General features: G+C 53.2%; 1 protein-coding gene across 1 annotated transcript in view; it reads right to left on the bottom strand.

Moving 5' to 3' along the window:
- Positions 1 to 27,174, bottom strand: part of SLC24A3 (solute carrier family 24 member 3) — a 212,238-nt gene that overhangs the window by 168,407 nt on the left and 16,657 nt on the right. The window lies entirely within an intron of this gene.

The following is a 27,174-nucleotide window of genomic DNA, read 5'->3' as shown; positions in this document are numbered from 1 at the left end:
CTGGGCTTTGGGACGTGGGCGCAGCGGCACCCATCCACATCCTCATTTCAATACGCACCCGCGTATCGCCCCGCCGGTGACGCTGAAAGACTTTTTGACTGGAGAGCCGCCCTCAGATTCGATGAACAAGAAAGCACGAGAGATACATCTGTTCCTATATAGTCTAAATATTAGCCAGGAGTTGCTACGGCTAGCTGCACACAGACACAGACATAAAACACCCCTCTCAAGATTTCTGATTAGTTACTAATCACTCTCATTAGAGGGGGGGGTCTCATTCTGGGGTCAGCCTCTCATTACGCATTCGGCTTCCAACCTCTCCTCCAAGGGTTTCTTCCATTTCTGAACTTAATCAGGATGCCAGTTTTCAACGCTCCCCTTAAAGATTTATCGATCGTGCTCCTACACACAACTTTAGCAAAGCTGGTGTCCCTGTCGGCCCCGCGTAGGCAGAGCCAGTTCCCGTCCAGATGGTAAAGAGGGTGAGTTAACGACCGTCCTAGGATGTAACTAGGGAAGAAGTGGTTTGCTTTGCTTTGGTTTGAGTTTTTTCCAGGTAGGATACACTCCCTTCCCCCTGGCAGGACAGGTTTGAGCCCATGGTAAACACCTCTGAAACCTGTAGCGCTGTCAAACACTATAATCAGTCACCACGGTTTATGAAGGAGGTCATGCCTGTCTCACTGCTTGCTCTTGATCAATACCGTGTGAATGCAATCAACCAGCTTTGGGGTGAGAGGAGCTTTGGGGGTGAATGTCCCCATCGCTGACATGACGGTGCTCTCAAAGTATTCCTTTTAAATCTAAATGTCATAGAATCACGGAATGGTGTGGGTCGAAGGGACCTCAAAGACCATCCAGTTCCAACCCCCCGGCCGTGGGCAGGGACGCCCTCCACTAGACCACCTGCCGGTGAAGACCGAGGCAAAAAAGTCATTGAGCACCTCAGCCTTCTCCATATCCTGGGCAACCAGGCCTCACGTTTCCTTTCGGAGAGGGCCCATGTTTTCCCTCGTCTTCCATACCTATAGAAGCTTTTCGTGTTGCCCTTGGCCAGATGTAATTCTACCAGGGCTTTGGCTTTCCTGCCCTGATCCCTGGCTGCTCGGACAGTTTCTCTGTAGCCTCCCAGGCCACCTGCCCTTGCTTCCAGCCTCTGTGGGCTTCCTTTTTGTGTCTGAGTTTGCCCAGGAGCTCCTTGTCCATCCGTGCAGGCCTCCTGGTGTTTTTCCCTGACTTCCCCTTTGTTGGGACGCATCGCTCCTGAGCTCGGAGGAGGTGACCCTGGACTACCAGCCAGCTGTCTTGGGCCCCTCTTCCCTCCAGGGCTGTGTCCCGTGGTACTCCACCAAGCAGGTCCCTGAAGAGGCCAATGAAAAGGCCAATGTCCTTTGGAAGTCTGTATCTGCCCAAAACGTGACCCTGAGAGTCATTGCAACGTCACTGTTCGCCCCTCCATCGTAAGCCTCCTTTCCACCCCACTGCAGAGCTGCTCGTAAATACCAAGGTGTAAGCTCGCTACGTTGGGAAGTAAGACTGGGAGTATCTGGGAAGCCTACGTAGCTTCGGAACAAATTTCCCACTCAGAATCACAAGGTAATTTAGCAAATTCTTTACTAGCATGGTAAGTACTAGCTTGTGAAGCATTTCCATTTCTGGGGAGCATAAGACGGGGGAGAATTCCCTCTTCTCTCCCACTGATAAACCAGTGTGTGGGTGGAGCAGGCTTTGAACTGATCTGTCTGCAGGAAGGAACAGAAGGAAGGGAATCACCATGGATGTTACTCTTCTGAGAGAAAAACTCTTATATTTATCTTCTATAGGAGCCTTCTGCAAGAAAAAAAAAAAACCTGCTAAAGAAAGAACAGGCAAGACTAACGTGCTGCTGAATATATAGTTTGCTTTATATCACTTCTTCCACTTTCTTCCTTTCACTCTTGTTCCTCTTCTGACCATTTCAGCACTCTTCAAGGAGCATCTCTTGATCACCTAATATTTGAGCGGTGTGGAAACTTAATGTGTTGCATTTAGACCATCAGATCGTAGCCATGTACCTCCTGACTCCACCTCTTTAAAAAAAATTAATCTGACGTTCTCAGCGCTTCTCAAATGCCAGTCGGCAAAGATGCACGTTAGAGGCGCTGTGACTGTTGGAGATGGGCTGCAGGTAGCAGGGCCACCACATGTTCTTTGGAGTTCCTTCTGCAATCCACGCGAGGAAATCCTATTTAGCTGGCTTCAGCATCAGCCGGGCTGAGGAAGGGAGATAGCAGATGCGCAAACATCTCCTCTTAGAGAATTGCAGTCTTTGTCGGAGAGGAAAGTGCTGCTGCTTTCAGCAGCTGCTCGCGGGTTCCAGTCGGTGTCTGGGTACCTGTGCATGGCTGAAACTCTTGTTGGACCTGTCAGGCCAGGAACCAGTCTTAAGTCAGCCTTGTTAAGTGTGGTGTGCGTTACAGGTCTTCATCAGTGCAATGGTGTTCAAGTGTGCACGAAACCTCACCTTGGGGCTGAAAAAGGAGAGAGGTGCTAAGGGAAGCCTTCCGTTCGCAGATACATCCTGCAACGCTTTAGCGATGCGCGTGGATTCCCCACAAATCACGCCTTGCCTCTCTGTTTGCTGCCACGCAGGCTGTTCTCCTGGGAGGGCTGTGGAAATGCTTTGCTGCAGGCTCCAGAGGGGGTCCTGTGGGCTTTGCTAGGACCCGAGGAAGGTTCCCAGGGAGCTGGCTCTCGGAAGGGCAGGAAGATGTGCTTTTGTTCTTCGCAGAGCCTCATCGCAGCATAAAACCACATAAAGCATCGGGAGAAAACTGTGTAAATCACAGGATACAGATGTGCAGAGATGACAGCCAGATGCGCCTTAGTGGAGCTAAGGAACAATCGTGACTGTTTCAAGGAGAGCAAACAGCCTCCTGTACTTGGCATTTCCCCCTGCAAACCATGCCAAGTTCTGCTCTTCAGACCAAATAGAGATTTTCTTCTGTTTCGACTGGCAGATTAGGCTCACAAAGAGCTTTCAACTCCGGAGAAAAATATTTAGGATTCGTGCGGAGCAGCATCGTTAGGCAGGCATTAGCCAGCCAGAACCCAGGCTGCCAGGTATAGTGATTTCCGACCGGTGGGCAGCACCCCGAGCCGGTTCAGAGGATCGAACGGGGCCGCAGACCGGTGCTGGGTGGCTGCCCCCGAGCCTTGCCCCAGCACCGGCAGCGCCAGGCGCAGCGTGAGGTCGTGGGCAACGCTTTCCATGCAGAGACCAGCTCTGGGCAGCCGTACGGCAGAATCACCAAGCGTTACTGCTGTTGCATTTCGCACGCAGAACTGCTGTTGAAGACCCACCTGAGGCAGTCTAGGCAGAGCAGAAAGAAAGAACAGGAGGCTTCCCCGGTTTGGTTTTAGCCCAGGGCCCTACCCTTTCAGCACAGTTCCTGTGCCATCTCTCCAAGTCTCTGTTTACACAGAACGTTTCACCCTTTCGTCTCACGCTGTAGCTGGCTACGCGTATGTTTTAAGCAGTTTATTGGCAGGGCTGCGGTGGCTGAGCATAGTTGAAGTCTGAGATCAAATGCAATAGGCTATCGGCAGGATGGGGGTGGCTGAGCATGGTTGCTTCTCTCCCGTGAAGTAAGAGGGGCTGGCTTAAACCAGCTGTTTAACCCGCACGCCTTAGACACGTATCCCTTTTGCAAACCGCAAAGAGGATGCAATTAGATAGACTGCTGATTACCACCGATGGTTGCGCTCTCCTTCCTGCAAGGGATCCTCTGGCGAGCAGAAAGCTTGTGTGAGTGATCCTCCTCCGCTCCCACGCAAAGTTAGCCATCTTAATGCCATTCGCTGCTGGCGCTGCTTTCAGTAACTCCGACCGCCTTTGCACTGAAGGAGGTCAGGGCGCGCATGTACGCTCCTCCTTCGCTGAGCTGCGGGGACGCCGCTGCTAGCTGATGGCCGGCAGCTGAAGGGTGCAACGCCTTCGGGCCGTGCCACGCAAAGCCACTACAAGCTGTTTACTTTCAGTCATGCACTCGTACTCCGGGTTCAAAGTGGTTCAAAAGGCTGCCCGGCTGATATGATTTCCATGTAAAAACAGTTTACAGTAGTTTAGGCTACGCCTGTTCCCATTTGATTCAAGAGCGTTTGAATCTCCTTAGATAAAACAACTTAAGGTCATACCCTTGGATAAAGCTGGGTGCCTTCCTTGGGAAGGCTGGCACTTCTCCCCTGCCTGAAAGGCTTGAGCAAACGTCTGCACTGACACGCTTCGGGGGAACGCAGGGCTTTAGGGAGCATCAGTATGACCCAGAGCCTTCCTGCAACGCGAGGGAGGCCCATCTCCACCACAGAGCTAACAAAACCGCTCTCTCGTACTGCCCAGGCAAATAGCGGTGATAGCTCTGGCAGCCCACCGGCTCTCCCAGGCCAGAGGAGGACTCTGCTGAATAGACCCGAACCCCGCCAGCCCCGCGCAGAGAGCGGCTGAGCAGGCAGTGGCCGGAGGGAGCTGGGGGGGCAGGAGGCATCCGGAGAGGAAGAAGGTGAAGAGGTGGGGGAGTGCTCGGAGGAGCCGGAGCGCACCAACATGCATGCCCAGGACAAGGCAATCGGTCTCTTCTGGGTCTGGGGCCACCGAATAGAGGGAAACGGCCACGGGAAAAGCAAAGAGAACGGCTCCAAACAGCAGCGTAAAAGCGGGGCGCCAGGTCCGTTCCCGGAACGTGCCCACGCACGCGCCCAGAGCATCTGTGTTTTTCCTCCCTCCCATTGGTGACGGGGGGTGCCTGTTGTACAGGAGAGGGCAGGGGGGATGAGCTCTCAGTCCTTCAGCTGTTTAGGAAAATAAACAAGGCTGTGACAGAGCCGATTTCTGGCTCGCCTTCTCCCAGAGGGTTTTTGTGTGTGTGTGTGGTTAAAGGAGGGCAGTATCATCTGGCTTTCTTATTTCATTCCTCTTCTGTCCTCTCTCTCAGGCAGATTTTTCTAAAGCCTTCCATGCCCTCTGTTTTTCTTGATTGAAGATTCACGATTAAATACATAGATGAACAAACCGATGAAAAAAAAAATATATACTGCATTTGTACGTGCATATATATCTGTCCCTTTTTGAGGCCTGGAGATATTTTCTCCTCCAGCCCCAACACCCCCTTTGTCGGTGCTCTTTTCCCTTGCTGGGGCCGGCCCCGGTGGGAGCGGGACGGGCAGGACGGAGCAGGAAAGCCCCCCTCCGTCAGAGCCCCGTGAGCCGTTCCCAGGCTGGGGCACGCAGCGCTTCCACGCCGTTGCTCTGGGACCGGCGCAGGGGTGACGGCGCTGCCCAAGCTGGCCCACCGCACGGCGGCGGGGGTGCCTTCCCCTCTCCTGGGGCAGCAGAGCCGAGCATACGGCAGGCTGCCAGGGCTCGCAAGAAAAGCGGCGCTTGCCTGGGCCGGCATCCGGAGGAGTGCTGCGAGCATTTCCACTTCAGCAGCGAGCAGCCTCTCCTCACCACACCGAGCCATTGCTCCGGCACTACCCTGCTGGCGATCTGTCACTGCCTCCAGCTTTTCTCGGTTCCTGCCTGGCCGAGATCCTCCTCTGCCTTCGGACGACACGGCGGTTTCCCTTCCCGGGGCCACCGCAGCGGCTCGTTCCCGTGCTAAGCCTCTGCTAGCGGCGTATCTTTGGGAATATCTTGTATTCAGTGGCAAGGAGAAGTAATTACTGAATCGAGTCTGCAAAGCATAAAAGGCAGCTAGGGTTCTTTCAGGATGAAAGAGGCAATAAAAACGCTGGTATTAATAGAAAAATATTTGTTACTTCATGGGATATCAGGGCTTCCTGTGGTTTGAGGTTATGTCTTGCATAGCTCGTTGCTGAACGCCTCGCGATGACTCTGCTTTCCTCTTTTTCTTTCAGCAGCCAGCTCGTTCGCTCTCAAATCAATGATCTGGTTTACAAATAGAGCGATTCCGCGTCTCCTTATCAGATGTCCTCCTGCGCTCTGCTCCACTTCCGCAAGCAGGCACGGGCACGGACGGGGCTGGTGGTACGTCTGTTTGCATCGCGCCTTGGTCAAAGGCTGCAGAATAACAAGCGGTCTATAGAAAAGCACGCCGAGAGCTGCTAGTCTACCTGCCTGATAGCACCAGAAAACAGCAACATTCAACAAAATTAAGGGGCAGAAAATTCAAAACAAACACAAATGAAATCCTATTACACGCAGTGAAATTACCCTGGAGGACCCTTTGCCGCAGGAAGTTGTTTCCGAGGCAAAAAAAAAATAATCTGAAATGCAAAAGAAGGCTGGGTAACTGTGTAAATATTGAGAATAGCAGTGTCAGAATTAATCCTAACATCAGTATATCCAGAGTTTACAGCTTGTAAAAGCCCTAGGAAAAAGCAGATCAAGAGCTCTAACATAAAGCACAGATCACCACGGATGCACCTGCACCTTTCCTGCTGAGAACCCCTGCGGCAGCCTGCCTGCGAGGGGTGCTGTCCTCCAGAAAGCGTCACAGGTCAGAGACACTGGCTGGCTGGGACTCTGCCCCATCTTCTCACGCGTCCCTGTCCCCTCGAGACCCACTCTTGCAGGCAACAGCTCTCAGAGACGTCTCGCATGAATTTTTTCCCTTGGCCTATACGAAAGCACCTTTGGTTTGCTGCCTTTCCTGAGCTCCCCCGCTGCTTCCTTGTTGAACACAAGGAGCTGATAAGCTCTTTGTAACAGGAACTCTCTCCTCTGCCTTTCTGGCGAGCCTCGAGCTGCTAACGCAACACCGGTCACCATCGCAGACAAAGCCACGCCAAGCCGCGGGCATCCCAGCGCTCAGGATATGGGTTATGAGCGAGACACATCTGAATCCTGCTGATGCATCAGGCCCACGGCACGCCGATGGGTCACGAGGCAGGTGAGGACCTGCCGTGGGAATCGTGACTTCCAGCTGCGCGCCGCTTGGCAGCGATGCAGCTCAGCAAACTCCGTCCTCTTCCAGAGCTGCTGGCTTCCGAGAGGCTCAAATGGCATCGTCCCACTGACCTGGCGACGCTGGACGGGGGTGCTCTTGTTATTCTGCAGAGGGGAGAGAAAGCAAAGAGCGAGGACTGTCCAGCCGTGCTCCGAGCCCTGTGGTGCAGCGGTACCTGCTGCTCAGCTCGGCGGCTGCAGCCCGTCCCGGCAGAGGGCCCTTCCCGGGGTCCTTACTGCCTCGGCCCTGCCAATGAGCAGCGCCGGCGGTACCCTGGTAGCCTCTCCCAGGCCTCTCCGCACGAGTTTCCTTCAGACAGCGCATAAATCTTCCGTTCTTCCTTTCCCTCCTCCGCCTCGGTAGCGTGCCTGGATTTAGCGAAGGCTGGAAACGGCTCCTGCTGGCAGCAGAGGAGCGCGTGGTCTGCGGGAGAGGTGCACAAGCTTTAAAGCCCAGGGGCTGTTTGCTCCCTCAGCAGCGGAAGGACCTGTACGTGGCAGAGATCCATGGGCTAATCTATGGGTCCCTATCCGAAACCGGCTCATCAGCACTTCACGTATTAGCTGATGCAATCAGATCGCAGTGCTGCAGCTTCATCAGATAATTCCCAATTATAATAAGAAATGTCGCTGCTTGGCTGAACGAGCTAAACTTACTGGCCCAGCTGAAGTAGCTTAATTAAAGTCGCTGGAAGGAAGCTGTGCTCATTTTCCCTGTGATTAGATATATGGTTTATTACTTACGATTTGTTTCCCAATTCCAGATACAGGAGAAGATGGAGAAGTTTATGTAGGAAGCTTCATCGGCATCCTAAACCGTGAGTGAGACACGCCTGAGTCGACAGAAGACCAAGAGAGAGTTTCAGTAGGGATGTTAACTCCCGTCCAGCGGTAGCCCTCGCTTCTCTGCCTATAAACATGTCACCTGACAAAATTTGTCACCAGTTCTCAGCGGCCGAGCACAAATACGTTTAAATGATTATCACCAGCTTGTGACCCAGCTCACTCTGGCATACGACGACGCTGCTCGAAAGCCTGCCCGTGACCCCCTAGAGAGGCTAGCAGGGTGGTGCATCTGTGGTGCCCTGCAGAAGACCACTTGTGCCGTAGAGATTGGCTCTTCGTTCCCAGAATAAGCAGTTGTAGCACGCAAACGGATAAACTCCTGCTCAGACTCAGTTCCAGCTCCATTTCAGTCTCTCTGGTTTATCAGGCAGTGCATCTCAGAGCATGCACGTTGCTCCCGGAGACATCTAGTGAGTAGGCGGCGTAAGGCAAACTATCGTAGCCGCCTAAAAACACTCCTGCAGAGAAACTTGCCTCCTGTGCAGTATGTCAAATAGGACGTTTAATTTCCAGTTTCTAACATACACCTCCACCAGCTTTGTTAAGATAAAATCTTTTATTCTCTGTGGTGAATATCAGGTTTATTAATCTTATGCTGAACAACACAGGCTTAAACACGTGGGAACCTCGACTCCTCCAGCAATGATACGGTCCGATGCCTCACCTGTAACCTCCGCAAAAGCCTCTCACTAAGACTCAGTGGCGCACTGGGCATTGCTGTCCAGTCCCTAGCGCGTACGGCCTTAGAAAGCAAGTACAAACCTGTTTTGAACGGAAAGAGAGCAGAATCCCCTCAATGAAAATAAACAAGAGACCAGAACTTGTTGGCCAGGGAGGCTCTGGATCACCATCACCCGCAGCCTGCCCGAGGGCTGTTGGAGCTGCTCCTGTTCACGTCCCAGAAGACAGCAGCAAGGGAACGAGGCGGAGGAAATCCCTGCAAATTTTCTCCCTTTGGAAGCAGGGTGAAAGGGAGCGCCGGCATTCTCGTACCGTCCTTTCGGACAAGGGGACAGCTCGGATCAAAGAGAGCGTGGTGACTCTGCAGCGGGAAGCTGGGGAGCAATCTGCAGTGCAAGCTGCGAGGAGCCGGGGCTGCAAGCGCAGGAGCAGAGCGCCCTTGGGCAGAGGAACCCGTCGGTCTGTTCATCAATCGGTTCCCCGGCGCTGGCTTTAACCTCTAGACCAAAGGGGGCTGTCCGGACGCCTGCTGCTAGGGCGAGTCCCCGCACCATCATCATCCTCTGTGCACAGTGCTCCCCGGTGCGCCGGAGCAGGCTGATTTCAGTTTAAGTGACTTTGATAATTTAAAGCAGCAAGCAGCAATTCTTCATACAAATCATTAATTTTTGATCTTCTTTGGTGGTGGTGGGTTGGGTTTTTTTAACTACAGAAAGGGCAAGTATAGCAGCAATGAGTTCATCAAAACGTGTTTTGCCTTCCAAACAGATTGATTACGCTAAAGCTGTAGTATAGTTATCATATATTGCCGGTAAAATAGATTCGATTGCTTATGGTCATCGAGCCCTTCAGCATTTTAGAACCAGGAAATATCATCTTCTCACAGCCCGTTTTTATCCATGGAATGGAAGAAAGAAAGAAACAAGCTTCTTGCTGTCTCATCTCCTCAATACCACCTCAGCCTAGTCCAGATTAAATAATTGACCAAGTTCTGGACAGAAGATACTCTTTACATGTCAACAGGTGAGGATGATGCTGTCAAGTTTCAAGAAACAGTTTATTGCTTCCAGAAACTGTGCAGCTTGCCTTTTATAAAACACTGACAGCAAACATGTACTCTTACATGTTATTTATTATTTTAACTAGATTAAGATACGTTTACGCTTGAAAATTGGTATCTGTAACTTAGTCAAATTTACTTTAAAATGTTTTATCTTAAAATAAAACTGTATTTTAAAATCTATCAGAAATCAATATGCATACATAGTACATAAATCCTATTTTATTTTGAAGAGTGTCTCTGTTACCCAGTACACTTTTAAAACGCAGTATAAACCTCTGGCACTTCCAGCAGCAGGGAACAGGACAGCACGGGCACCCCTCCCGCAGCATCCCCGCGAGGAGCCGATGACCCCCACGCAGTCTGCAGCCGAACGCCGCCGGCGCGACGGGCAGCGACCGGCCGGCGCAAAGACCAACCCTCTCCCAACAGGCGCTCGCTCCGTGTCTCGCCGGTTCTTGGTGTGGGCTTTGGGGCGTGAGCATAGCCGGGAGGGCTGCAAGGTGGGTGCCCCAAGTCAGCTGCCGTGCCGAGCCGTGCCGTGCCGAGCTGCCGGCGGATGAGCTGCCCGATGCCGCCAAGGTTTTGGGAAGCCCTTGGCCAGCCCCTCGTTGCTGTACCCCAGCAGCACTAAACAGCCGGGACCACGTGCAACTAAAAGGGACTCGAGCACGCTCCGCTTCCGGATGTCCCCAAATTCAGGCCGTGAGCGCAGCGCGAGTCATTACGTGCTGCGACACCAGCCGTGAGCCGGTCAGGATGGAGCTCCCCAGGGCTGGGCTGCGGGCGGCAGCCGCCCCCAAAACCTTACGGTTATTCCTCAAATCCTATTTCACGTAACGCCTCCCACGAGCGGGTCCTCGCCCTCTGAGCTCCCCGGGAACGGCCATTGCTGAGAAAAACCCCCGCACGCGTAAGGAGCCGTGCTGGAAAAGCAACAAAATCAGTCCCTGCTTCAATTAGGCAGAAATCGGTAGTTTGTGGTGAATCGAGCTCCTGGTTAACCAGCCAGAATTCCATTCGTTTGCACTAATAAATGAAGCTCCTTACATGAAAGACGACACTTTACCATTTGCTGTGTGAGCAGTCGCTATGAAAAAGGCAGGCAGCCGCATCACAAAACGTACCTGTGCTCTCTTTGTTTCAGTGGCAAGTTAGCCCTCGCTGCTTTTGGTAATACTTAACAGCCTGCCGCGCAAATGCCACGTACGTTAAATTAACGCACATCAGGACACGGTATTTCATAAAAACAAAGAAAGTAATGGATTTTGAAGTCAGGCGGGACCACAAAATCATCCTGAGAACCTTATCCAGCCGCCTTCGTGCAAAGCCCACCTTAAGTATACCTTAAGGAATAGCAAAGCAAGTTTCCACTGGGCATGCTTCAAATTCTTGCCTAATATACCGTATTTTTTTCCCAAATAGATATGTGCTGTATTTCTACTGCCTAGGAAGGAAGGAAGGAAAGAAAACCTCATCCAGACCATGACTTCATTCCTCCAAATATATATTTTTTTTAAATTTCGCACTTCGGGACCTAGCACTCAGCTGGCGTAAATGGGTTTAATTCTGCTGGCTGCCACACCGCTATATCCCTAGTAGCGCAGGGTGGGGTGGAAAGCAGTGCAAGGTCTTACCTAGACAGACATGCTCAGGAAAAATAATCTAAATTAAGTCACTGCTTGACTTTAAGTGGATTAGTTAAACTACATTCAATTCCTCAGTGCAAGTCCTTATTCAGAAGCAAAATGACCTAAATTTGATTTACCTCTAGTCATTTCCAAGCCTGAATAATATTAAGGCCGCTTTAAATCAGAGTAGGACTGACCCTATGGAAGTTAAATGCAGTTTAAGCAATCCACTTATGTATGCAAAAAAAAAAAAAAAAAATCAAAGAAAATATTCAAAAGCTACTGGCATTAAACTGCTGATTGATGAAACTGCTTTTCCATTAGTCCGTGAGTTAATGCTGGCTATTAACTACAAACATTTTTGTCCTCCTAATTGCCTTAAAACAAAACTTGAGCCTGGGCAAAGAAAATCAGGAGAGAAAATTAAACTTTTGGTCAGCATCAGATTTTTTTCTAATTCAAATAAAAAGAAACGGTAGGCTCGCCTCTGCTTCCCGTGCTCAGGAACTTAATTAGGAAAGCAATGCTCCTGAAGTCAGCTGATGTGGAGACCCCAGGTACCACCAGCTAAGCGTCTGCTTCAGAGGCACGGGACCAGAGATGGAACCGCACCGGCCGTAAAAGAGCCGAAGCATCAATAGAAATGGAGCGTTCCTGGCTGAGAGATACCCCAGCGGAGAGACCGCTGCCGAGGTTCGCACCGTGCAAGTCCCGTTCGATCCGTATCCACCCCGAAACGAGAATTTCCTGGGATAAAAAGAAAACCTGGCCTCTGCCCCGTGGGCAGCCGGGTCTCCCCCTCTCTGCTGGGAGCCCGGGAGGAGACGTCCCCTCGCTTGCACCAGGTCACAAGCGTTGCCGCCTGCCCGCTCGGCGGTACTGCGGTCATGCCGCTAACATTTCGCGTTTCCGTAGGACTCCACGGTGCGGCCGCCCGGGCTGCGTTCCCGCAGAAATCGCTTTGGCGTGACAAATCCACCTCGCCTGTTCAAAACTATCAGCTGAGGAGGCAGGTATCCAGTCAGCTGCTTGTAATGCGTTTCGGGGTGTTCTTCCGTAATGTTTTGGATAATTAGAGGTTGTGTCGTTAATCAGGGAAGTAAACGAGCCCTTCGTTTCTGCTCCCAGCAAAGATGTAGAGTTACAAAGGCAACAATATTTTAAGTAAACAGCCAACCTTTGAAAGAAGGTTCTGGTGCTCAAGATATCGTTTGAGTGAGTTAATTATCCTGCGTGCCACCCTTTCATTACCCGGTAATTCAGCAGTTTCGTTAAATCCTTAGGCGAGGGCTTTCCCCCTCCCTTGCACTCAGCCAGCTCGAGCAGAGCCCCAGAGCCACGCCGGCTGGCTCCCCAGCACCTGGAGCGGGGACGGCGGCTCTTCTCCTGCCCTCGACATCCCGGAGGCTCCTCTCTGGGGAGGGAAAAAAAAAAAAACCCAAAACCCCACTCTCCGAGACCCGACAGCAGGATGGAGCAATAGGGCCAGCCTTCCCTGGTCGCTTCCTACAGCCTTCCACAGCAGAGCACGTTCGTTTATAACGGCTGAAGAACAAAGCGTCCGTTCTCCAAAACCAGCGTAAAGCGCCGGCTGGATGGCAAGCGGACACGGAGCCAGAGTCCCTGTTTTGGTAGGGATGACACTGATTCACCAGAGCACCTAACTGCAGATTGAACGTTCAGACTAGCTGCGCTTAAACCCGGCCCTGCTCGCTGGAACAGCCTGGGCTCCTCCGGCCGAGGCTGCAGACGCTCGCGTTCAGGCACCTGCTCCCAAGATCTGCTGACCCGGCGCAGGGACCGCCGGTGTTGCACGCCCACACACCCTCTCTCCCGTTGCTGGGAAAATAGCCCACCTCGTCGTCTGCAGCCTCCGGCGCGGGGGAGCACGGCACAGCCGACGCGACCGCTGGGGAGCGGAGGGGAAGCCCCAGGCTGGGATTACCCGGGCAAAGGCACAGAGCCGGGCAGCAAAGCCGCCCTGCTCTCAGGCCTTCCTAACCGCTCGGACACGGAGGAATCGGTCATTTGTTACCCTAACACCACCAAAGAGAGAAAAAGATGTCTCCCCCGCTGCACGTCATCCGCCTTTCCCAAGATACGCCTTTGTATAGCTTCATCTTTACTTTTTAAAGGATTTCATTTTGCTAATCAGCTAATATACTGTTCCCAGCGTTACAGTCGTGTTCTATAAACAGCAATTCCCATTGTTTGCTTTGAGTAAAAAGCCCACGTATATTCTTCTAGCATCCCTATTTATTTTCTTTGACAAAGTCTTAATAATGCAAAATCAACACTACTCCACCACTCTCTAGAAATAACTGCCCTGTAATTTAGTCTTATGCTCTTTTTTTTTTCCCCAGTGAACTTTTCATCAGATGTTTAGAAAGCTCAGATGCAGAAATTTTTGACTCATAATTTTTTTTTCCCCAGCTAACCAATGGCATAAAACGCACCGTGTTACTCATCAGCTTACCGGGATACCTAAAGGATCTTGGCTACAATAACATCAACGGAATCAGAAAAATAGACAAATCACTGCACCTCAGATAAAAACATCCTTCAGCACCTAAATTGCGTATGCCAGGCCAAGATTCTTGTCTTCGAAAGAGAAGGAAAAAGGGAGAAAATCTGAGTAATTTACTTTGGAGTTACTCACTTCCACCCAGCAAAGGCTTTTCAGAATTCAGAAATGCCTACACACGGTATTTTACAAAGCGCACAAAATAACGGGCTTCTGCAGCCGCAGATGCCTCGGGATACAGGCAACCACCAGCCAGAACCCCCGCTCGAGTACCCCCCGCCGGGCACTGGAAGAGGCGGCTGTGGCCCCACGATCGCCAAACCCATCCGATCGGGGTTACGCTCGAGCACACGAGCGCATTTCAGTCAAACTAGCAGGTGCTTAATGCAGGGACCGAGCTCGCTTTATTCCGACCGCGTGCCGGCGGAAGGGTGCTGGGCGCCCCGGTTTCAGCCCCGGCCGCGCGCACAGGTTTGAAAGAGCAGCGTGAACCTGAACCGAGCGCGGGTCCGCACCTGGGACGGGACACCCTCCCACCAAGGCACACGTGCAGCAAGGCGCTGCTTCCGAGAGCACGGGAGGAGCCTCAGCCCAGCTGGGGATCTGGAAATACCTCCGCTTTGCGTACGCTCCCGAGGCCGACTGCTCGAAGCCTTGCTGCGCGCCGCCCGCAGATCTCCCCGCTCATCTTCAAGGGTCAGCGTCTGGGATAGCAGTAGGACTGCCTCCTCCCCAGAGCTGGTGCCACCACCCCACCCCTCTGTCAGCGGGAAGGGTGCTGTCCCTCACAGGCAGCAGCTCTCACGGAGAAAGCTTTTCTCTCCAAAAACCCGCATAAAACCACCAATTCAACCCCAAATCCTAAACAAAATGAAAACGAGCAAGGGTCTGATCACGGATGTATCCGGCTCTCGGTCTGGCATCGCGGCGGGAGACGCTCCCCGTGACCACAGAAAGATGCTGCCCCCGTCTCGGGAGCAGGCATGTGCTCGGCTGCGGCGGTGGGGCGGGCAGGGTGCCTCCCCCTCTCTGCAGCAATGCCGACTGGCAGCGGGACGAGGAAAAGCCACACGGATTTGCTTTCCTCTAACGTGGTCAGAGCGGCGCGTTGGAGGGGCGAGGAGTGGGCTCAATAAGCTTTCGGTGAGGTTTCACAGCACGGTTGTGCGTGCGGTTCTGTGCGTTCCTGGGTCCGAATGCACAAGCGGCTGCCTTTCTCTGTGCGATATTGTCACGCCAGCCCCCCACGTACACGCAGTCCGTAGAAACGTCCCTCTCTAAGCATGGCTGTTTAGGAGGGGAATAGAATAACATTTGTTTATGAGCAGCATCGGCACCCCTGCGCTTTGACCTGCCGGCAGAGCCAGATAAAAATCATTGCTTAGGTGAGCGAGCTTGGGGAAAGACAGGTGCTTCTATGTGAAGACAGCACTTTTTTGGAAAAAGGAAGTGTTCCAGTTAAATGAAAATTCAGATAATTCTATGCTTTCAACCTAAATTCCACCTTCTGCATATTCATTTGCGTATTCTTCATTTCCATCCTACAACTGTTTTTCCAATATTTCTGATTTATGTTCCCAAAAATGATCCTTTGGAACGAACGGGACGTATGAAAGAACTCCATCCAGTGTCGATGCCGCAGCTCTCTCAAAAGCCACTAATTTTGCAACCACTGAATAGCAGCAGCACCAAGTGGTGATCCCAGCTGCGGTGCCTATAAGCGCCTCTCAAAAAAGCCACTGAAATCCAGCTGGGCAGCCTAAGCGTGAAGAAACTTCTCTGCATCTCGCCCAGGTAAGACCATAAAAACCCAACCAAACCAACCAAAAAACTGAACAACCCCCCAGCTGATTAGCCAACACGGGGAATATTAAAAGCCACCCCAGATCCTGCGCTGGAAACAGTTAACGCAACCCGTGTCGAAAGACCCATCCAGGATCAGAGTGGTTAAGATCCTGGCCCCGCAGTTTTAGGCTGAAATCTCGAGTTTCCGGTGACGCAGAGGTTTCTTGGACCTGCTCAGTGAGGCTGATGTTCTTACGCGTTTCACTGCCGGGAGATGCAGCCCTGGAGCCGAGGACTACGCTGTTCCCAGAGTCCAATCCCAGGGAACATACATACGGTCATCTTGGAAATTTTCTGTTTGTTTGGCTCAAGTTTGTTGAAACCGATGCGCATCAAATGAATGTCTCAGGCTCAATAAACAAACTGTTCATTTTTTTTTTTCCCCCCCAAGCAAAACTTCTCACTTTCTGAAAGCTTCCAGCTAACTGCTCAGCTCTCACAGCACCCAGCAGTTTTAAAAAGAAACGAGCTTCTAGATTTATACCCACATGGGAAAATCTGGTTGCAACTGCGGTTAGCGAGTGCTTGAAAGCTCAGCTTTGCCTGGAGCGCCCAAGCGCACCGATGGCTGGACATTACTCTTTCCCAAACCAGCTGGGGTGGGCAAGACTAGAAACACATGTAGCTGTTCTTAAGAAATCCGCAAGGGAACAACATCTTAGCCAATTACAGAGGTGGAGTTCTTCAATTAAATGTGAAATTATTGTCCTCCATCACATTTCCCTTCATTCCCATCTTTTTTAATTAGGTTAATTCACTCTGTGCTCGCTGCACGTTAGCGGGATGCAGCTGGGGGAGTCAGCCCGGACCAGGACGGGACCGGGCAGTCCCAGGACCGGGGCCATATTCCGGCTCTCTCACGGACCGGCTCCAAACACGAGTGCACGTTTCACAACCCATTTGGCAGCGGTGCAAAGCCGTTTCACAGTGCGCGAGGCAGGGTGGAAACCTTGCGTCACGGTTTCCTACAGAAAGCTCGGGACAGGTCCGTGGCTATCACCAGACACAGCAGCAGAGGAGCTGCAGCCGCCAGACTGATAACGGCCCAGAAATAAACTGCCCCGTCCTCCAAACTGTTGTCTGGATTAGCAGCACTTTTCCTGAGAGCACAGGTCCAGGGGAAAAAAAAAAAAATCATATACGACAGCACGAAACAAAACAGCAGAAGGGTTCTGTGTGCTTGCACAGGAGAGAGAGAGAAAAAAAGCTGGGTTGTTTTTTTTAACCTAAGCTAGTTTCTAATCTCAAGAATTTGGTTCTCAATACCTGTTTCTGCAATATCAAAAGCACCCTCTGCATTGCAGCTTTTGTGACTTCTGAGCCGCCTTTACCTTACCCCAGAGCAGCTGCACATCACGTTCCTCCAGCCTGACCCCTGCTCGTGGGGCATCTCCTGGCGCTCACCATACCCTCCCCTTCCTCATCTCCCTCTTTTTCTGCACGGAGCTGTTTAGCTCTTCCCACGAACCCGCCTCGTGTGGTATCGAGCGCTCAGCGCTTCACCTTGGTCCTCGGAGGGACCACCAGGGCACGGGTTGGGCAGGTCCCTCACTGCCAGCCCAGGAGGAGGGCAGAGCCTCTCCCGCTGCCACCGCAGGGCGTTGGGCTGGTGCAGGACTCGCACCGCTCCCCCAACGGCCTCTCTGCGGCCGGCACGCTGCTCCTTGCTCCCCACAGGGATGAGGTCTCCCATCCCTATTGGGCTGCTGTCCCTGCGGTCAGAGCTAAGCCGCGGTCGCTCTGACGTGAGCCAGCGGCTATGGGAACAGGCGGCCACGTCCATCCCTGCCTCGGCCAGTGCCCTGCAGAGCCCGTCCGGCCACAGCTCCGGCGCCAGCGGGGAGCGAACAGCCCGGGAGAGAGCACGGTGGCTGCTGCTCGTGCCACCGCACCTGGGGAGAGCGGCAGCATCTCCATCCTTTGGGACAGAAGTAGCCTGCTTAAATGTGATGCAAAACCAGGAGCTGCCACGCGTCATCAGGCCCATCTAGAACAACGGCCTGGGTTTGCTGGGGACAGCACCAGGGGTTTCAGGAAAAGATGAAAAAACCCCACAGAGGCGCAAGCGGGGGATAACTGCCCCATCCCCGAGATGTTACACAGAGCACGGAGGTTTGTATCCCTTCCTCCGTCTGTCGTCGCGTACGAGGTTTTGTATCTCTCTGGGGAGATGATTCAGTGGACACTGCGAACAACACACACATCTGGGTAAAATCAAAACCCACCCCGGGACTATTCTTTGGCACAGTAAAAGAGGCAAATTCCGTTGACTGGGACGTGCCCCCAGGCAGCGCGTTAATACACAGACAAATGATACTAACGGAGTCCATTCGGCGCGAGTGGTGCGCTCAGCCCTCCTTAAGAGCAGCGCTTGGGAGATCCCTGGGCTAGCCATTGCCTTGCACAGGGATGCACACGCAGGGGCGTGCGCTTGTGTGCACGTAAAGCAGAGCGTGCGTGCCGACTCGCACACGTGTGTTTAAGCTTCAGGTTTTTCAACCGTGATTCCCTATGATTAACTTCTATTTATTGCTAACTTAGGATCAAATTTCACTTTCAAGGAGTGTAAATGACTGCAGGAGACAAAGATTAAATGCTACTTGTAGTATTTAGGGAAAACCGATTACTAAACCCAGGCACCCGGGTCTCAGCCATTCAGCTGGAGCTCTAACTCAGCGGAAGATGCCAGCACAGCAGCCTGAACAAAAATGGTGGGGTGTTTTGGTTTAGTTTTTTGGGTGGTTTTGTTGTTGTTTTGTTGGTTGGTTGTTTTTTTAAATTAACCACAGCCCTGGACTGGGCTGGCATGGCATATAAGCAAAAGGACCAAGAGCCTCTTAAAGGCAAACGTCAGATAGTCTCCCCCAGGAAAAATTTTATCCTAAACTTTCAAAATTGGAGACTATTTTAAACCCTGCTTCGTGAGTTTTAGTGCCTAGCCAAAAGTGGTTTTGTCATTAATTAGAGTCACTTTGTCCTTGCTATTCATAGGATTCCCACTCCCTTTTTTGGATCTCGCCAAGGCCTTTGCTGGAGGAGCATCTCCGTTCAGTACAACGCTGCCATCCGAAAAGCCAAGAGAATAGTTATTGAACCATCACAACGGCGGCCACGTCCTTTCCCTGGGCCGACGCACTTACCTGGGACCACGGGATGGGACGAGAGTTTAACACGTGCACGGCCACGGGTGTTTCCCTGCACCAGCCCACACTGAACACAGCACGCCCCCGTTCCCCGGGATGGCTCGGGCCTCTCCGAAAAGCTTTCCCGCACAGCGGCTCACCCCTCGACGTCCCCTGCCCTCCTCCCGTATCAGCAGCCCCCGGGCAAAGCCTTGCGAGGAAGCCTGCGCAGGCACACCGCAGCAGCCAGCTCCTCCTCGGCAGGACCCAGGGCTCTGAGCAGCGTGCGAGGCACCGGCTCTTGTGCGGAACCCGCTCCCGGAGGCTGTCGTGCCAGGACTCACCCAGAGCTCGGGGCTAAAACGCTCCGATATTTCGGTAATGTTCTGGCTTTTGCAGAGACACTGCGCTATCTTATCAATTCTTCCTGCTAACAAACGAAACTTCCCCCTCTCCATTAATTCCAGATAAAGCGTTTGCTGCTCAGGTTTAAGTTCACAGCAGCGAACAGTTTCTAAAGTCTTACGGTGAACGCAGCCGTAGTTAGTGCACGTAAACTGCTTCCAGTCTACTTACATTCACTTGCCTCACATAGAGCTAGACCAGAGCTGTGCGCTGCGTTTCTCGAGCCCCGTAGCAGAGCAGCAAACGCTTCCTTTTCAGATAAACAAAGAGCTTTTGCTTATCTTTGGTGGACCGCAAGTTATCACATGCTGTAACGTTAGCCAGGGGTACCATCCCTGTGGTGGCGGAGACGTTATGCGTCTGCGCACCTTTGAAATTAAGCTGCATGCTGCATCTGCCTTTCACTGGTTCATCGCAGCCTCGATTGCACAATGCTAACAAACAAAAACCCAACCAAGAAACCCAAAACCCACGTGGTGTTTAACAGCACATCTGCAGCAGAGTGCACTTAACGTTCAGAGCAGCACCACATGGATCCACATACCTCATCTACATCTTGAATCAAATTGCTAAATCTATATTAAAAGCTCTTAAAATGACACAGGTCTAAAGACGTCTGAACGTTAAAGTGAAATTGCTAGGTCAGTACAGCGCAGTTATCGCATCACAGGCTCAGAGCCGGCATTGCCGACAGCAGCCACAGCAGGTCACCTTGAGCAAGACACGCCGAGGTTACTCTGAAAAGCCCTCTGACAGCCAGGAGTTCCCTCACCTAATGATGAATTAACGACCCGGCCCCTTCAGCAAACAGAGGTTTCGCTATGGTCCTTCAAAGGCAGCTCAGCCCAGCATCTGGGGCGGAAACGTGGCATCTCCACTGGGCGGGAATCCCTCTTCCAGACTGACATTTCAAATCCCTTCCAGAGGTTCTCAGCAGGAGAGGCTCTGCTGACCTCCAGTCGCGTCAAGGAAAGCTTGTGGAAACTTGGGCGCAGGGCAGTTAAGTGGCTGAATGGAAAAAGCAAATTGTCCGTTGCCTGGTACTTTGCCCACCGCGTGTTCAAAGTGACTGCACAGGCAAGGGCTGCTTGGCACCGTAGAGCCGACTGCCCACCCAACGGCTCACCGGCTTTGCTTTTTAACGAGCGGGACACTTCATTTTTGGCCACGTGAACGTCATTGCTCTTGAAAGCCAAAGGTTAAGGAAGATGATGTGGAAGTGATTTCAGGCCAGTTTGCTATGGGGGGGGGGGGGGGGTAGGAGAGGCAAGTGGTAATCATTAAGCGATTAAAGCACTTACTCATTCCCAGTGAACGCTGCCTATGCTAATTGTACAGAACGTCTTCCTCAGAGTACATCCACTAATTTAATCTCCTACTATCTGCTGCAAGCCAATTAAAGGAAAAAACAACAACAGCCAACTGCGAGACGAACGAGGAAAGTATTAATAAACCGGAGTAAGCGTTAATAAAAACCTTAAACCAAACGCTTGTTCTGCAAAACGCTGCTGCCGTGCAAGGACTGCCGAGGAACACGAGGCTGGCCCGAGCTGCCTGCCTAAGCCACCGGCTTTCGGCAGCGGTGACAGCCACCTCCGACCGTTCGTGCCACAGGGTGCTATCTCATCAGGAGATGCTGGTGCGGCCGACCCCAACGCTCTCCCCTCGCACTGGGAAGGGCTACGACCTCTCCCCATTCAAACCCCAGCCTGCTCCGGGGGGCACATCCCGCAGGGATGGGGGGGGAAGGGGTAGGGTAGGCTGGAGACATTGCTAGGCATTGCCAGACCGTTGTGCTTTGAAGAAACCTGTAAACCAGTTAATATGTCGGAAGTTAAGGTAATTATAAGGCCTGACAGCCACCGGGCTGGGTACCAGCGGTAGCTGGAATATTCTGCAGTAATGAATAAAGCTACAGTAAAATCATAACTGACTTAGAAAAAGTAAGTGGGTTGCTTTTTCTTTTCCTTTTAAAAGAATAAGTGGATCTTTTTCTTTGCCTCCTGCCACTTGACGTGTAGTCAGTCACATTTTCAAGTGTTATTCTCTTCAGTCAGAAGGGGTAGATACGACTGGAAAATAGCACAAAAATCTGACAAAAGAGAATTTAAATCCGCTTGACTACAAGTACTTGGACTTTAAAGCTCTCTGTATCTCATGAGGGAGAAATGCAAGATTTAGCAAGTCTATGAATATTTTAATATTTAAAAAAAAAAGCACAAGTTCTAATTTATATGCATACACACAAACTAAAAACACGCATCCACTTCCCTTGCCTCGTGCCAGCCGTCCACGGCCAGGCGGTTCGCCACTTCTCCCTAAGGCTGGAGACCTGGCGGAGTCCTCTCTGCCGATGCCACCGTGTCGTTCAGCCTTGCCTAAAGGAGATTTTCAGAAGAGTCCGTCGCGCAAAGCCAGCCTGCCATCCCTTCCTCCCTCATCCTGAACGCATCCTAAAGTTTTAAATGCATAAAAGGCTGCCTCAAGCAGAAGCGAGTAATTGGTTTTCCACGGCAGTGGTGAACGGGGCAAGCGGTAACGGACATTAATCGTGGCGAAGCAGGCGCAGCCTAGACATTGGGAAGAGCTGCGCATGAGGAAAGCTAAGGAGCGCTGAGACGAGAGGGCCTGGGGAGGACGTGGAGCCCCCGAGCAGGGCAGCGCTAGGAGGCTACGGGGAGGGAGCTGGTGAGGCCTTTCTGGTCCTGCGCAGCCTGTTCCTCCAGGATACGCTGTTTAACAGAACGTTGCTGGTGGATCTTTCGCTGGCTGCGGTCAGACATCTCCGGCAGCGCCTTTCCAGGGGAAGGAGCGTACGTGTCTCTTACGCCAAGCAGCAGAACGGGCAGCCGAGCGCCATGCCGCCTCTTCCTCTGAGCGTAGGAGGCTGCTGCCACCTCCCATGGGACCGATCCTCCTTCCACCTCAGCCGCTGAGGCTTGTGCCCAAGAGACGGCAGGAGCTCGGGCCAGGGGCCCTGAGCAGTGGCCGCTTACCTCAGCGGCGCTAGCAGAGAGGGACGAGAGGAAAGGAAAAAGAGAATAAAGTTTCAGACAGCCTGTCAGAAGGGGTTAAGAGATCGCCCATCTCTCATGGCCATAGCTCAAGAGGTCGGGCAGATGAAGCTGAGGTGACGCTGCTTGCACTGCTGCGGTGGGACGCACGCACAGACGGTGCGGAAGGACGGAGGAGCTCATTGCTCCCCGCGGGATGGGGCCTGTCAGGCAGGGGTCAGGAAAAGCCCGGCAATGCCCCTGGCCTGCCCGTGGTGGAAGGGAGGGAGAGCGGGGAGCTGGCAGGGCCCCAGAACGTCCCTCTGCCAGGGGATGGAGGGGCTGGGGGTGGTGACGGGGACAGCTGATGCGGGAGGGAAATGTCACAACACCCACGGTGCTGTCACAGTCGGCCGTGGCCGTGGGAGGAACTGAAGGGTCGTGCCAGCTCCTCGGATGGCCGAAGGTCCTGACAGGGCTGATGTGCCGTGGGAGCACGGCCAGGGAGAAGAGCAGAATAAACGTGGAGGGATGAAAGCAAGCGCTGCTGTGAAGAGCTCCCTGGCTGGGGCCCGGAGCAGGAAACCTGGCAGAAAGCAGCAGACCCCAGGGCAGGGGAGGTGCAGAGCCCCTGCCGCACCCAGGGGTCCAGAGCTGCCCCGTGGCCACCAGCCCGTGCCCGAGGGCATGCGGCTTACATCCGCCGGCTGCCCGGCTGCCCACCGGAGCCGGGAGGGAAGGGCTGTTACAGCGCACAGACGTGAGCAACGGGTCGTCCCGTCAGGTCCTCGCCTTAGCGGGAGAAACAGCTTCTTCCAGCAAGGACTTCTCGTGGGAGAGCATCAGGTACCAAAGGGCCACGCTGCACGGGGAGAGAGGCTGTTTGATCTGCTCCCTGCAATCACGTGCTTTGATGTGAACGGAATAAAGCTGCGTGCAAAACATCCCACGATGAGCCCATCGGCGTGGCCTGGGACGGGATGGGTGACAGCTTCACCTCCGGCAGCCCCGAGGCGGAGGGTCGGTCGCTCCTCACCTGGGGTGCGGCTGCTTCACGCTCAGAAATGGCCTCATCGGGTTGTGTGCTCAGGAGGGAGAGCCCGATGCTGCTGGTGCTCCTTGTGAGCCACTTGGGCTGTACCTTGTGTTAGCACGCTTGGAAACAAATAAACCTCTTCATTTTTAACTATATATTTGTCTCATTACTGCGCTGGCTAGGTTTCCCCCCACCCGAGTTATTTTTTTTTCCAAGGTACAAAAGCTCTCCTAATCCCAGGAGAGTTGGGACTTTCAGAAAGGCATTAAAATATCATAAGCAGCACAGGGAGAGTTAGAAAGGTTTCAACAGCCTTGATAGATGTATCCCTGATGTCAGGTGTGGGTCGGGGTGAGAAAAAGGTGTTGGAATCTGGGTCGTTCCTTTGTCTCGGAGGCGGATGACAGAGAAGAGGCATTGCAATTACCATATTTGGGTCTGCCTAAAAACATGCTGCTGTATTTTCTGAAATAAATGATGAATGCCACAGAGATCTAAACATGTCTTTTTATAGTTAGTCATCCGGGAAGAAAGCCAACCAAAGCAGAGCTGCCAGCCCCAGCTATTCAGAAACCATGAGTCAAGCCCCCAGAATCCTGAGGTTGACTTAAGAACTGCGAGACTTCACAAAAGAGGGCTCTTTCCTCCTATTTTGCAAGCTTCAAAGGAGGGAGGGCATGGAGATAGGCACTAGCATGTCCAAATCTCTCTGCAGTCCTGAATAGGAAATTACCTTGTTCAAAGGCAGGTGAACATCGCGCTCAGTCTCACGGCTCAGGTAGCCGGGGATTCGGTGGCAGCACTGGCCGGGCAGGGGGTGCAAGCGATGGGGGTACTGGCGCACAGCCGTGCCCTCTCGGCATCGCGCGTGGTCTCCGGGCAGAGCGCTCTCCTGTCTACAACGTGAAGCACAGAAAGTCTTCTGTTGTGCTTCGAGCTGGTCTGTGCTCCCAGGCACAAAGCACGGAGGGCAACGAACTGGCGTCACGGGCTGCAGGCAGCTGCATGATCTCCTCGCGCCTCTCGGCAAGGAGAGGTGGGGGGCACAGGGCAGCAGAGAAGTGAATTAAATTGCTTACAGGCTGCAGGTTGCCGTGCTTTGAGCCTGTCAGCTCTGCCCTCTCCTACCCATCATCCGGTGTCGCCGGCGGGCAGGCACGGAGCTGTTTGCGGCAGAGGCTCAGCGCAGCTCGTTTCACCTGGGAGAGGCCCTGGGGCAGCAGCAGAGCGGGGTCCGGCAGGGCTCGGGGGCACCGGCTGCAGAGAGCAACCTGGCTGGAGTCTCCCTGGGCTCCGATGCTAACACCATCCCAGCCTTCTCTTTGCACTCTTCCAAGCAGATTCCACAAGAGTGGCTTTTTTCTTTTTTTTTTTTGCAGGCAAACCAGAAACCTTCCTCTCCGAGTGAATAAAACTGGGAGAGGTGTTGTTGCAGGGTGCGGGGATGGGAAGGCAAACACCAGACAAGAGCAGAGCTGCAGCAACAGGCGTCACCATGAGAGCTGGGTGGACCCGGTGGCCGGGCACTTGGAAGACCTAATGCTACTTTTCGGCACCAAGACCGGTCTCTGCCACCACGTCCCACAGACCCCGCTCAGGGTGTCGCAGCCGGCAGAGCCTCAGCCACAGGGAAGCGCTGGAGAGGGGCCGTCAGCGAGGAAATCGATGAGCCGGACCCACAGCATGATCTCTTCTACCTGGCCAGGGCAGGCGGGAGAGCAGGGCTGCGTCCCCGAGCCCACCCTCCTCTCAGCAACACTCAGCGTTTGGAGTTTAGCTGAATTGCAAAACGCCAGAGTTACTTCATTCTGCACATCTGCAAGCTCTTATTTCAGAGAGGCAGCTGAGCTGCCTATAGTGGTTTTAATAATACTTTTGGCTCTTTTAATAGTTTTGGTTTTGCTAATTCCTTGGTTTGGTTTTCCAAGACAATGCTAGCTGCATTAGAAAAGAAGGCAGAGGCTTTTAATAAGGCTTCACATTCTCCTCTTGCACAAAGCTGGGACCTGAGAGCGCGTCTTCTGCTAAGAGAGCCTCGGGTCTGGGAAGAAGAAAAACCAGCACCGAGGCAGAGAGCGGCAGGTTCGGTCGGGACGTCAGCATGCTGCGACCTGCGTGGACTAAGCTCTGCTGGCCTGGATTCCATGTGGGCAGCTGGCTCAGGGGATTTTCTGTCTTAATAGGACAAATGGATCCCGGTTACGAGTCAAATGGTAGGACGCTATGACTAGACACAATCCTCAACTCAGTCTGCTATTACGGGGATGAATTCAGACTAGTGCTTGACCTCAGGGGCAAAACCATCCCATTGTGATTAAGCCTTTCATTTTAGATAAAAAGCGTCCATTTACGTTTTATCCTATCACCCTCGGTACAGCTGCTTCAGCTGAGAGCCCGGCAGTGACAAAGGTGCGATGGCAGGAGCAACGAGATTTGGAGAAGAAAGTTAATTACCTATAAATAAGAACGTGCACTTAACACCTGTAAATACTGCTGTGCTTTACTGCCACCGTGAACGAAGCCGGACAAGCAGGAGGAGGAAGATGCGTCCCAAGACGGAAGCGGAGCTGCCTGCTGGCCAAAGGACACCGCACGGTTTCCCACGCTGGAGCCCAGGACAATCCACGCTGCACCCACCGGTGCCTGCAGGACGCTCGTAATCCAGCCCAGGTTGGGTTGCGGTCACTTTCTGAGAAAGCACGCGCTGCCTGCAACCGCTAACGACGCTGCTAATGAGCGGAGGCTCCACTAATGGGTTAAGCCTGCACCAGTGTGTGGCCAGAGCTGGCAGGGGCTGCGGGAGCCACCCGGCTCAGAGCCCGCAGTCACGGAGCTCCCGGTTCACCCACACCGTGAGAAACGCTGCAAGCCGCAACGGCGGCTGGCTCGGAAGAGTGCTGGGAAAACAGCAGGTCTTAATCAAAACCACGCTCCAGGCCTCTGGATCCCCACCAGCACGCTGCCGGTTCCCGAAGGCGTTCGCCACAGCGCTGGCAGGGCTGCTGGCTCCTCCGCGCCGGCTCCAGGCACGCGCCCGGCCGCCCCTCGTCCGTGGGCTCTGCCGGGGCAGCCGTTCCCTGCCACCGGAGAGCGGCACGGGGCCCGCGCGCAGCTTCACCCGCACGGGCACGGCGACTTTGGTGTGCGCCTGCACCGCCAAGACGGAGCGTGTCCCCACGACATCAGGAGGACGGTTTTGGCAAGCCTGCGGGCGGGCGGGAGGACAGAGCAAGAGACAGGCTTGCGGTTGCGACTTCAGGCTCCGTGGGGCTTCCCTGAGCGCGGCGCCTTCCCCGGCCCCATCCTGCGCCGCTGCCTGTCGCCGCTATGGCGTGCTTCGGCATCTCCGGCCGCAGAGCGCCGTGAAGACAACGGTGGCCTGACGTCGCGTTCTCTACGGGCTCGGTGTTTTAAACTGGAGGCTTCTGCCTGTGTCTTAAACGAATAGGCTGCTTTCGCCCTGTTTCGAAACACTGAGCATCTGCTTCTACACGTGGTGCCTGATCAGGCAAGAAGTGATAATAGGAGTCAGCTTCGAACTCCTCTTCCAAAAACCCCACTTACGGGTATTTTTAAAGTATTTACCTTAGCGATACGTTGGTTTTAACTAGTTTTAAACACAATTATAGGGGTTTTTTCAACTGCAAAGAGTAAGAAAGTCTGCAGAAGTCACAGTGTCCACAATTAACGCTGGAGCCTGCGGCTCCATCCCTTTTCCCAGGAGCTGTAAGGGTCTTGGGGCAGCAGACAGGCTTTGGGGTTACACCCAACGCTGGCTTAGCAGTGAGGTTTCACCCCAGGCTCGGTGTGGCTGGACGAAGCACGCCACTACGCTGGAGTAAAGCGAATAGCCTACTGTCAAATTCAAAAGGATGTTTATATTTTTCTACTCGTTGCAATTCAGCCCTGAAAAGGTTACAAAGTTCGCAAGCGCAGGGGTAATCCGAAATCCTGCTGCGAGCTCCCTCTCGGGCGATTCCAGCACAGGGGTTTGTAGCATCCAACGGCTGCACAGTGCTAGTCGAGCCCAGGACCGTACTGTACCAGATGCTCCTTATTCTTTGCCTTAGATTTCACACTCCGAG

The sequence above is a fragment of the Grus americana genome, chromosome 3 (genome assembly GCF_028858705.1).
Source record: "Grus americana isolate bGruAme1 chromosome 3, bGruAme1.mat, whole genome shotgun sequence".
NCBI lineage: Eukaryota > Metazoa > Chordata > Aves > Gruiformes > Gruidae > Grus > Grus americana.
This window is presented reverse-complemented; position numbering and strand designations above follow the sequence as displayed.